At 40.3% G+C, this 12,437-nt stretch overlaps 1 protein-coding gene across 8 annotated transcripts in view; it reads right to left on the bottom strand.

Annotated features, from left to right (window-relative positions):
• Nucleotides 1-12,437, bottom strand: part of kirrel3b (kirre like nephrin family adhesion molecule 3b) — a 152,429-nt gene that overhangs the window by 82,420 nt on the left and 57,572 nt on the right. The window lies entirely within an intron of this gene.

Below are 12,437 nucleotides of genomic sequence, written 5' to 3'. Positions count from 1 at the left end.
TCTGACATCAAACGGCATCCCTGAACTGCGTGATTTCAAAGGTTGTAACCATCAATGGCCGCATGGTCAATATCTGAACAATCATGTAGGGATTCAAAAAAGAATTATTTCAAAACACATATATACACATTGTCTCCTTATTCATGTTCACCAGTAGCGAATCTCATGGCAGGTACTGTAATTGCTCTTTTTCTTGCTGTCAGTCACAGTTAACGCTCTCTGTAGCTATTCCCTCTTTGAGCCCCACCTGTGCCCCGTCATCAGCTCGCCATGATGACAGACACCACATTCCTGGCGACAGGCAAGAAAATCTTGAGTGACAGGGTCTTTCATTACTTCACTGTTGTCACTCACGCTGCTTGGCCAGTGGGAACAAGAGTTTCCCCTCAGCTTTTTGTCTCCGCACTGTTACGTTGACATTGAGGAATTGTCCACCCGAGTTTGCTCCTCAAATGCTCGTGGTCAATGCTTGCATTGAAAGGTCCAGTCTGCAGGTCACAGTGGAGAGTCGATGTTGAAATAGTCAAAGGGAGCAGTCTGTTTGGTAGCACAATTTCAGTTGTGTTATTGCAACTGGAAAACAAAACCCAGTGATAAATGAGCATATTTTCCACAGTGGATGCAAATGCAAACTGCAAACATGACAGCCATTTAGATTCCGGTACCAGCATGAGCGCTTTGACCCCTCCCACATTTTCATCTGCATTTTTTTCCCCTCTGTAGCTCTGTGAGTGTGACCACATGCACACCTCCTGATACATCCACTTCATACCCAAACAGCATCCAAAAGACAACCAAAACAAATGAAGGTCATTTGTCATTCCAGAGAATAATAAAACAGTCTTAAAACTTTTTCATGGGCAGTTTTTTTGTTTGATGCCAGCAGTCAATTTTGCACTTTGGATGCCAAGGGATACATAAAGGCCCAGATGAGCACACCAAGATGTGCAAGTCGGCTGACTTATCATCGATTTGTTTCATTTTTCTAGGTTACATCGAATCATTTCATGTTGACATCAATAGTGGCTGAGCAAGTCCAGGGTGAAGTGAATCAAAGTCAATAGTTTTGCACACAAAGCTTGTAAGTTTATCTTCAATTTCTTTCCCACAATTAGGAACTTCACGTGAACTTTATGTTGTGGTTACAATACAGGATACAAGCCAGCTTTGAACTGTCATGTTAAATTATCCTTGGTACTGTACAGATAGACAGATTTTTGTACTGCATATTATTTGACAACTTTAGGTTGTGAGACTCAACTTGTTAATCAGCTGAACTGCTGTTTCCACTTAATTAAAGATTGTGTCAAGATTTTTTGTTAAAACTTTTTTTTCAAACATCTTGGGAGCACACAAAACCTGATATTTTCACACTTACACTTTGGGATATAAATAACATGATTTCAAATTTAAAGACACACTTTAAAATAGCCTTCATTAAATAATCAAGTTTTAGCGACAAATTTGAAACTCATTCAATTCCTTTGTGAGATGTTAGAGAATTTTTGAACACATCACAATGAGTTCTCACACCAAAATAATTAGTGTTGCTTTATACCTTCCCTCCTGCTTAATTTTTGTTGAGCTTTCTGCACTCTCAGCTTCAAAACTAATACACAGTTATTGATCAATTTTTCCTTTCATATGCCCCTGAAGTTAGCTCAGCAGGATTAAAAATAAATAAGTTTTATTTTTCTGAAGCTGCTGAACACACTGCGAAGACCTCTGATGCCCACCAGGGAATTAAATCGTCAGTTAATTTGATCACATATTTAGCTCATTCATTTTATATTGGTGGCATATCTTGTTGGTGCAAACGTATTGATTACGCACACGTTTCTGTTAGGTCCGAGTTCCCAGTTCCCACACGTCTCAGTTTCATGCTTCCTTGGCTGTATGTGTGCCTGCATTGTGATATAGTACATGCTGTCACAGAGGTGGGAGTCAGCTGGTTTCTTTGCCACCATGACAAAACATGACAGATATGTTTGGGCAGTGGAGTACCAGACCTGTCACGTAGCATTAAGCTTACATGGTTATGAAAGGAAATCATGGGGTGTCCTCACAAAGGGAGTCCTACCGAGGACATCGTGCCACTGAGACAAGCGGACATGTTTGCTGTAACTTTTAATTTTGCTGATGCACTGGTATGGGTGGAGGATTTTGGTATCAGCAGTGAATACTAAAAGTTATATACAAATAATTTTCAACGAATTAGTGGCATGCAATAAGAAAACACTATCTAAGACATAGAGCCTTTTTCTCAAAGCCTAATAAATCAGTAATTTATCTGGAAGCCTATTCAGGCAAGGTTTGGGGAGCTGACAAATTTGACAGGTACCCTAAAGCAGCTTCTCATGTTCATTTCTTATCTTCTGCTCAAGCTGTCAGGAGGCAATCAGTGAAACACAATGCGAACAATTGTCGATAAAAATCTCCTGAGATGATTCCTCTTGAAAAATGCAGCGTTTGATCAATTATGGAATGGAATAATTGATGTTGTGAAGGACCCTTTGTTCTCATAGTAGGCGTCGGTAAAATTAGTCCAATACATCCCACAAGCTCCATAAAAAAGCTGACTTGGATTTTATTAATGAATCACCTTTTGTCCCTGTTATCAGCTCACCTGTGGTCAGATTTTCAGAATGGCAATTACCCCTGATAGCGATTATAACAGAGGATAATGTCAAAAAAGACACGACTTTGTGAGCAACCTTGGAAAGCAGGTGTTTGATCTTCATAAAACTGTCATAATAAGCAAGTGCACATACAAATGAGGGAACGGGATTTTCTCCCTCACGTGATGAGCTTGACTCACTATGCAACTGATTTTCTAACCTATTGTGAACTTAAACACAAAGACTTATTGGAAAACAAACAGTTTTCACTGTTGGTTTCTAATTCCCTTCTGTAACCGCGATCTCTAAAAAGATCGTAAATAGCTATTGTATATGTATTTAGTAATGTGGTTAGGGTGTGGCCAGTTTGACGTTTGCATTTGATCACCTTGACCATCAATCAGGATACTTTATAAAATGTGTGTGGGCAAAAGAGAAAACAAAATCTCCAAAAGTAGTAAACAATAGACCACATACAACATGGCGGAAAACGTATCAAAGCAATACAGTCCACCATGGAAATATATTTTTGTATTTAATTGAAAATATATACAACAAAGATAATAAAATACATTTTTAAATAAATATTTTATTGTTCACAATAAAGAGTCTGAGATCTTAATGTGCCGGTCCGTCATGACAGCTACAGTTGTCACGTAATATGCGACGAGGCGAAAGTAGTGAGCTGGCTATCCAACTTGCCAAACAGAATGAGGGAACTACTATACAGTCCTACATATAGTGCGGGCCTATACTGTATAGCGAATGAGTGGTTTGGGAATAAGGCTGGACATCCGGACACAGCGTGTGTCTGTGTAAAGCAGAATTTCAGTCTTTCATTAGTACACACTGTGATGGTGTGTATGTGTAGTACCCAAGATGGACTCTAAAGCCTTCTTTAATCTGGTCTCATTTATGAAGGATGGTGGGCACATTGCGCCTCAGGGAGCATGTGTGAAGTGCAGTTGCTGTCAACACAAGTGAGGTCACAGTAGAGGTCAGCGCTACTTCGGCCCTCTGGGTATAGAAAGGCTTCGCTTAATACTAAGAACATGAGTCTCTGCTAGACTCTCACTTACGCATACACACTAGCGTGTGTTGAAACCAGGCTTGGTAACCTTCACAAACACAGTTTCTCACACCATCTGAAAACTCCCAAAATATGCAGTTCATAGTGTAGTCAACAGATTAGTTTTGAATGATAGGAGGGTGTTTAAAGCTTAGAGTCCTTATACTAACATTTCTTTCCATTTATTGCATATTGTATTGGAATAAAAACATGAGGAAACAAAACATGTAATGCTTTTACAGTGAAGTTGTCAAAAAACAAAAGTTTTATGTTTTTCTTTTTCTTTTGAATTGGAATGGAATATGCAGGGTGCCCACTGTATTTGTGTGAAATACAGGATGTTTTAAGGCTTTTGCGCTGTCCTAGCTTTTTGAAACAAAACACAACTAATTATTGATCAGTCGAGAGTAAAAACAGATATTTGATTGATGGAGAGTCAGCAGAAATAGCTACAGGGCCCCTACATGTCGCTGCTTGCTCCATTGTGTGCGACAGATGGGTTTAGTGCTGAGGACACATATTGTTAATATGTAAAAAGTAGGAGTGTAACGGAAAACATTTTGAATCAGAAAATCAGTATGAAATCCCACTGAATCGAACCAAATGAATTGTTCCACTTGAAAACGTTCTTGAATCATATGGTGGCCAATATATCGAGTTGCATATCGAATCATGTGCATACCCCTGGTAAAAAGTGCTGGTGGGAAAATGAAGCTTCAGGATGCTTCATGAACCAGTTGTTGTTTACTCACCCAGATGGCACTGTTGGTCTAAAGAAAGGGATTTAAGAAATGGCAAGTCACTTTCAGCCCCATGTTGAACAGAGTGCCTTCTAGAGGTCTTAATAAACACAACAACTGAATCATTAAGCATCTTGAAGATTCGTTTTCCCATCACTCGTAAAAAGTCTAAAACTCCTATGTTGCAGGCATTTTTCTCAGTGACCACGTTTTTCTTTTTTCTTCCTAACTAGTCCAGGCGAATGTATGTTTTCAGCTAGCTATACTAAATTAGCGATTTTAAGTGCTTGAAGAAGCACCATTAAATGTCTGTAAATGTCTATATGACACAGTACCTCAAAAGCCATCCCACTGTATCCCATCCTGATTCACACGGTTGGGATTTCATGAAGGTTATCTACCAACGAGATGTTTGTGTCGCCCTAGTCTGTGAGACGGTGCTTGCATATGAGGCATTATACCACAATCATCTGCCACAGAATTTTTCATTTTCATTTCTTTCAATCTTCTATACCACATGATCCACAACAGACGTTTGACTTCATTCCTAAAGTGAAGGTTGAATGTAACAGTCAGTGTTGCCATGAGGATGACATTTCTAAGGTGAGAGCATATTGAAACACATAACAGCCTAAGACTTTGAGGCAGAGGGTAAATAATACAAAAACGCTGCAGTGAATTTACAATTTAAAAAGTAAAAGGAAAAAACACCCTCTCCTGAGCCACAATTAGTCTTTGTTTTCTACCTTACCTACTTAACAGGACATTTGGGCAATATTAGTGTGAAAATACTGGAAGCGCCCTTCGCAGATTTTCCATACTGAAGTGAATCAGACCATCATAGAATGAAATATCAAATCTCTCGCCACAGAAATAAAATTATATATTGCCTGGTTGTATAGGTTCAACCCTTAAAAACCTCCTATTCCCTCCTGCTAAAATTGCATGCAACTGTAAATGGGCTTTTTATTGATCGTTACAGGGAGTTGATATGAGGCGCACTGTAGGTCAGATTTGTGTAGTTGAATCTCAGGAGGCTAAACTTGCGAATATAAACATGTTTCTTACCACTCTACATCAACAAAACAATGTGCCTGTATCTCGGTTTATTAGTCTCCCAAGAGAAGCCATTGATTTTGTTGCTGCATGGAGGCAAACCAGCGTAACTGATTTCATTAGACCTTTCAATGACGCAATGCTGATTTTTTTTAATACAGACATTTATTTGTTCAAACTTCTCAGACTCTCAGTCTTGCGAGTTTGAAAACGAATTTACAACACATACGTAGTTTCACATGCTTCCCCATCATCTGACTCGCGTGCACTCGTGGTTTGTTTATTATTGGCAGACAGCTATGCAGCATTCGTGTGAGGCAGAACAATTCTGGTGGAGGGAAAATGTGCCTGAAGGTGTGGTTTCCCACCCTCGGGGTGCTCTCAAAGTCAGAGGCAGGAGAACCTAACCTGAATCTGGTGCAGTAACAGGACAAGATATCATGCTCAGGCGCTTGGAAACCTAATTGACAGGCTCAAGTCAGAACGGTCTTGGCCCTGATGAGGAGATGGAGCGAAGGAGGGATAGAGGCAGGCCCAAATTGAGATGCTAGAGTTTGTGGGAACATTGCCCAGAGCTGGGCACTTTACCCTTTTTTGCCGGTCCGTCCACCGTCCGGGATCTGGGTACCCTTCCGTCCTCGTCTCTCCATCCTTATTCATAAATATTATCGTCCTCCGACCCATCCGTCCTCGTCCTTTTAAAGCACTTCCGTCCTTACATTATATTGTTTTTTTGTCCTTCAAGCAACTATGTGACAATTTTATATTAGCCAGGGCATTTTTGTTTCTTAGCTCTATAACATGCACCCTTTCCTGTAAAAGGTACATACTGTATAGGTACAAATCCGTCACCACAGGCTCAATGCTGTTCTGGACAGAGTACTGACCCTAACCCAAACCTAACCCAAGTGAAACCCTGGAGGTCCAATAATGGCATAATAATGAATTTGAGTGTGGCTGAGCAATGACTATTGTCCAACTAGTTATCAAGTTTCTAATTTGAGCCAATAAATCCTATGCCCAAGCAGGCTCTGTCCTCCAAACAACAATGCACATTTACTGGTAGCACTGAACAGATCAACTCACAAGATGTGCAACCTCCCCTACCGTGCACACCTTCTCTCTTCTCTCCACTGCTCCCGACAAAACTGAGCAAGCCATGCTAATCGGTGGGAAGAGGCGACTAAAGTTACTGCTAATCCATCCTGGAATTACGGGGGAGAACAAATTAAGAAACTTCAGCTCATTATCTAAGCTTTAATTCGCCGGCCCTCCTGGCGTAATCCCTCGTCAGCCTCTCCAGTTAATTATACTGCAGTCCTGGATGAGCGGCCATTCATTGTGCTGCTGTTGTTTTGAGTTTGTGTGTTGAGTGAACATATGGATGCATTTTCTGGTGTTTTGCACTCTGGGAGGCAGGACAAAAAAAAATGTTAAACCATACTAGCATTCAACAAATATCATGTTGATACAACCACCGCATTTTGCCATAACACCTTTAACTATTTCTCCACAAGCCACGTGGTTAGTTAACTTAAGTTTAATTGGGGCCTATATACAGTACTACCTGCGTTTCCACCTCCTCATAACACATTTTCGATGGACCACTGGTCATAGTAGAAAAGTGCCGTTTGTGTAGATGTACAGTGCTGTTCATTGATTGGTTGACGGAGAATCGTCATGTTTCTGTGTTGAAATGTAAGCATAATTACGAGTTACGGATCCACGCCATCACAAGCAGAACTGAACTGAACAGATTTGTAGAAAAGTGGCTTTTGATTTTTCTTTCTTTTTTTTAGTGTCTAGGTTTCTTTTTCCTGTCATTTTATCTCCCTTGTGCATATGAGGAATGGTAATTGCTGCTGTCTGTGATGAGACTAGACAAAGTCAGAGAAATCAAGAGTAAAAGAAGAAGCTATTTCTGCCGAGATGCACACTAAATGATTTACAGGCTCTGGCAATTTTTCTGAGCTCTGAGAATTGATATAGACAAACTTATGATGCTGTCCCTTTTTGAGAAGGAAGCAGAGAAGCATAAAATGAGATTTGGCACATCTGTGAAAGTGCTTTCAGGTTCAGAGTAGAGATCACAGCACATGGAATTTGGGGTACAATGCATCCTTCTGTCTTCCAGTATATTCAAACAAATGAAGCCCCTGATAATTGTATTTTATCACACACTTACACTATAAGCACCTCTGTACGACACTTCAGCGGCAATTGTACTGGAACACAACGAGGACACTTTAAAAACTCTTGTTCTTTGCTAAGAACTCAACCACTGCCTGTCAAAATGTAAATCTGCCCACCAAAAACACACTCACACACACACATTCTAAACTGTATTTCATTCCATTAGAAAGTGAGCAATGCATGTATTTTCATAAATATTTGTATTTTTTGTAACATGCAAAATGTGTATTTTGAGTAGCTGATGTGGCCACCGCCACATGAGAGGCTTTCCATCGCTTTCTGAGCTGTGTGGATAGACTCACATTTGAACTTTGTCATTACATGGGTGATAAGCCAGCCGTAAGAGAGGCTTTTGTAATTTCAAATATGGATAAGTGGCGCTAGAGGATCAAGCAGGAGCGGCGGATGAATAGTTGGATGGAGGGATATATGGGCAGGCCTGTGCTTTAAAACCACTTTATGTGCATCACTTATCGGACCACAGTTGTTGTTGAAGCTGTTGTAATTCAACATCGGTTTTGTGTTAGCTCCATTTTTCCAAGTGGATCAGCCATTTGCAAGCAGCTCCACCGAAATAATTAAGCCTAAATAATTAAACCAAATGATTGTGGACTGACAGATAGGACAGAGGCTCTCATCGCACCCCCTCACCACACCACACTGCGAGAACATTGATTTGTGGGCCACAGGAGGTTGGTGCGGGGGCCACTCGCCATAGATCTCCCATCAGGCTAATGAGGCTTGGCATGACAGATTTGGTGATTAGGTGAACAGAGCACACTGCTTGTGGCATGTTCTGTCAAGTAATACATGTTGGTGTCCACAGCAAAACACTGCTGTACTCCTATAGGATCTTATTAAAAAGCTAAACTGCAGCTTTGATGAAGTTTTCTGTTTTTTTTTTCAGGTTTCAAGCCTCAACCACAAATCTAACAAAATCTGAAATGAGTATACAAGATGAGGCCACATACATGGAGGTAGGTTGTCACATTCAATCAAAAGCTTTTTAGCATTTTCAGGCATCAACAAGCAAAGTGACAAACAACAGCACTGAAGAACATAATATAAATCCTTGATCCTTGTTTTTTTCCCTTAATTAGTTTTCCACACACACAAAATAGCTTTTGTGGGTTTCAGCTCGCTCATTGTTCAGTGGCTTGATGGCTTTCATTGAGTTCCGATCACAAGGTAAGAAAAATAAAAACATTTAAAAATCACTGTGTGAACCTACAAAAACTACAACATTCCAGTGTGAAAAAATGACAGTATAAGAAAACATGACAGTATAAGAAAACTTACACCCTGTGCAGCTTTCCTCTCATTCACACATGCTGACTCCCTCCAACGTTGGATTTTTCTTATAGGCTTAACCTGCTGCCAGATCAGATCTAATTTCACACAAACCACATCCACACTTCTGCCTAAAGCAAGAAAGAATATTCTGTCTTTAATACCTGAACCTAATTACCTCTAAAATTTGAGGTTAATTAAACAAAGGGAGGTTAAATTAAGTGACTCAGATTCAAAAGGCAACAAGCCGGATTTAAACCGCCCCCATCTTTCTGCAAATCTTTACCATACATGCAAATCCTCCTCGATGTTGTGCATTTCCACAGAAGGCTACACACTGAACAGAAATGTAAACATTTGTTTGGCTCCCATTTTTCATGAGCTGAACTCAAAATATCTCAGACTTTTTCGTTGTGCACAAAAGTCTTGCTTCCTTAAATATTGTTCACACATTCTGCATGGATTCTGTGACTGTCCACAAACTGAAGCATCGTGTGTGTACCAAAGCAATATTTGTTTGAAATTGTCACTTATAAACCAATTTGTTCATGAACAGAGTGGTTCGTAAACCAAGTTTCCACCGTATAACATCATGAACCATCTTAAAGTTGAAGTCAACTCCCCAAACATCTTTGCAATAATATGTTCTATGTGCCTTCACTAGTCTAAACATTGCATTCTGATTAATATTGTGCTTGTGGAACATGAGTTAAGCGGCAAAATGCACCCACTTTTAGCCATCTCAGGGGGCGGCCATTTTGTCACTTTATGTCGACTTAAAATGACATCACAGTTGCTCAGGGCTCAGGTAATGACCAATCATGGCTCACCTGTTTTCTGAAGCGGAGCCATGTTTTTTTTTTGTATTGTATTATTGTTATTAGGATTTCTTTATTAGTATTTGCTAGTATTATATTATTTTCGTATTATTTCTATTTAATAATTAATACTATATACTTATTTACTCTTGCATATCTTGTATTGTTTTGTCTTTCACTTGTATGGGCACCAGGAAGATTCTCTCATGTGTATTGCGAGAGCTAATGGGGATCCAATAATGCGGTGGATTTTACTGCTTAACTCATATTCCACAAACGCATTATTAATCAGAATGCCATGTTTTGATTAGTGGGCCTATATAAACATTTTTGGGTTGACTTCTCATTTGAATAAATCAATCACTGTAGCAATTAGCCAATGGAAAGTGTTTACCTTTATATAATGCACCTATGTACTCATACTAAGAAACAGGCCTCTTTGCATGTGTGTTTGAAGGTATTCTGTAAATGTCTTACATCACCTGGCTACAAACATTTGGAATGCACTCCAGTGAACTGAGCACAAAGCATGAAACACCCAAAAGGTCAAGACAAAGGCTAGTGATTATGGTCGTCATTGCACTTGAATGTGGCTCTGTAATGGTTCTGGCAGCGATGCTCATTATAATACCTGACATACACTGTGAACAGGCTCGGTGACACACCGTTTCTATCACTCACAGATAGTGGATAAGTACAGTAAAAAGGGATTAAAACACTAAGAAATGAATTGACGTATCAACTAATGGCCATCAAAAGCCTCTTGAGTCAGCCTTTGCTGCATAGCAATGACTGCTTTTATTCCACCACAATCAACTTTGATCAGCAATGATGTTCTGTAAGCAAACTGAGCTAATTGAGCCACCGTTAACAACATTTTGCATACAACAAGCAAGTTAACTCGGACTTCCCTCAGCGCTTGTGTGATTTTCATTCAGTAACAAGATTTACATTTCAATCGTATGATTTATTTCTGTATATGCATTTGCCAAGTAAAACCAGATTGCCGTCACACCCACTCACAGTATCATTATCCTTCCTCGGTGGACTGACAAGTTGACTGAGGTATTTTCATCATAAGAACACCCAGGATGTGCAACAAAAACGTATGCGAAACTGCATTGACAATGACAAAATGATCAGATTACAATTAGTTGAATTCACATGAAATGTCGCAATGAAAAGGCTATCACAATTTATTTGAAAGCACCACCTCTGCACAATGGCCTTTTGTGGGTGGTACGAAGCATGGCCATAATGTCCTTTTTTGCAGCGACAGCGGGGGCATGATGATTGCTCAGCTATCACTCGCGCTTGAAAGCCTAGCAGGCTTCTTGCCACCACCTGTGTCATCTGCACTCGCTACATTTCACCCAGGCTTTCAGCAATTGTTATTTTTCGTCCGTAGCTTTCCAAGCTTGTTTAAAAAAAGAGCCTTAGTGGCTCTCGTCAACTATAGCATAAACAACCACAAAAAGGTGAACAAGTCTCAACTGCAAGGGAAAGTTTGCTTGCTAATAGCCTCTGTTGCCAGTTACCATGCTGTTGTCTTCCACACGGCAGGCTGTGTGGAAAGCCAATTTTTGTTTGGATGTGTTTACATGGAGAGGAAATGTGCTGCCTACTAGTGGGCTATGTGCCAGTGCTATTAGTGGAGCTAAGCTGCAAAGAACATCCAACATCGAATCCCTATGCCTTATAATGACTACATTCCTGTGTAGGTAGGCACTTATTTCTACCACATTTCCTCTCCTCCCTGAGTCCATCACTTTCAGGTGGAGAGGTCGGCATATCTCTGGCTTTATGGCCACCTTTGCTGAAGTGCCGTGTGCAATGTGCAGTGTGTTGTACAAAAAAAGTAACCTCTCCCTTTTTCCCTACATTAGCTTTCCCGTTCTTCCACAGAATGAAAGCAATGGCCCGAGGGGGGTCATATGTATCTGCTGCCCCCATTTCTTGTCTTAGTTATTCTGCCTTTAGGCCGTAGAGACACATAGTACCAAGGAGTAATACAAAAGTCTGATGCACTAGTAATGGGGAGAATCTTCCTCTGTCCACACACCATTGTCCGGCGCATCAGGGAATAGGAAATAATTGACCTTGTCAGCTGGTGGGAGTGGAAAACATAGCAAATTTAGGTTGCAATCGTCATTGTTGTTTTGTTTTCTTGGGCTGTGTTCAAATTGCCAGGTTTGGTTGGTTTAAAAAAACAACTTGAGTGCTATTGGTTGGTGTAACTTGGATGTTCAACTATTAAATTGGTCTCAGTCCCCTTGCTAGTGAACTCCTCTGTGGTTCCCTTCATTAGTGCAATCCGTCCCAGGGACGGAATGGTTCGTCTGTCCGTCGGATACGAACGCCCATTTTGGGGACGGGGGACAGAGGACGAGAAGTTTTTTTTAAAAAGAATGTACTTAGCAAGGACGGAGGTGGGTTTTTGTCCGTGGCTGTAATCGTCCCTAACCGAGTACAAGTACAGACGGACGTGTTGTGTTCTTTTAAAAAGAAGGACCAATGTTCAGTGATACTACAGTCATTCATACTCATGCCAGTGCTGTACACTTAAAGCTACCACCCGGAAACAGAAGTCTTTTGTTCTCCTCCTAAACTAACATTGCATTATTTTGTAATAATCATTTTGATTGTAAAATAA

The sequence above is a fragment of the Filicampus tigris genome, chromosome 7, assembly GCF_054856515.1.
Source record: "Filicampus tigris isolate MCC_2025a chromosome 7, RoL_Ftig_1.0, whole genome shotgun sequence".
NCBI classification, from domain to species: domain Eukaryota; kingdom Metazoa; phylum Chordata; class Actinopteri; order Syngnathiformes; family Syngnathidae; genus Filicampus; species Filicampus tigris.
Note: the sequence above shows the minus strand (reverse complement) of the source record. Positions and strands in the feature narration are given on the sequence as shown.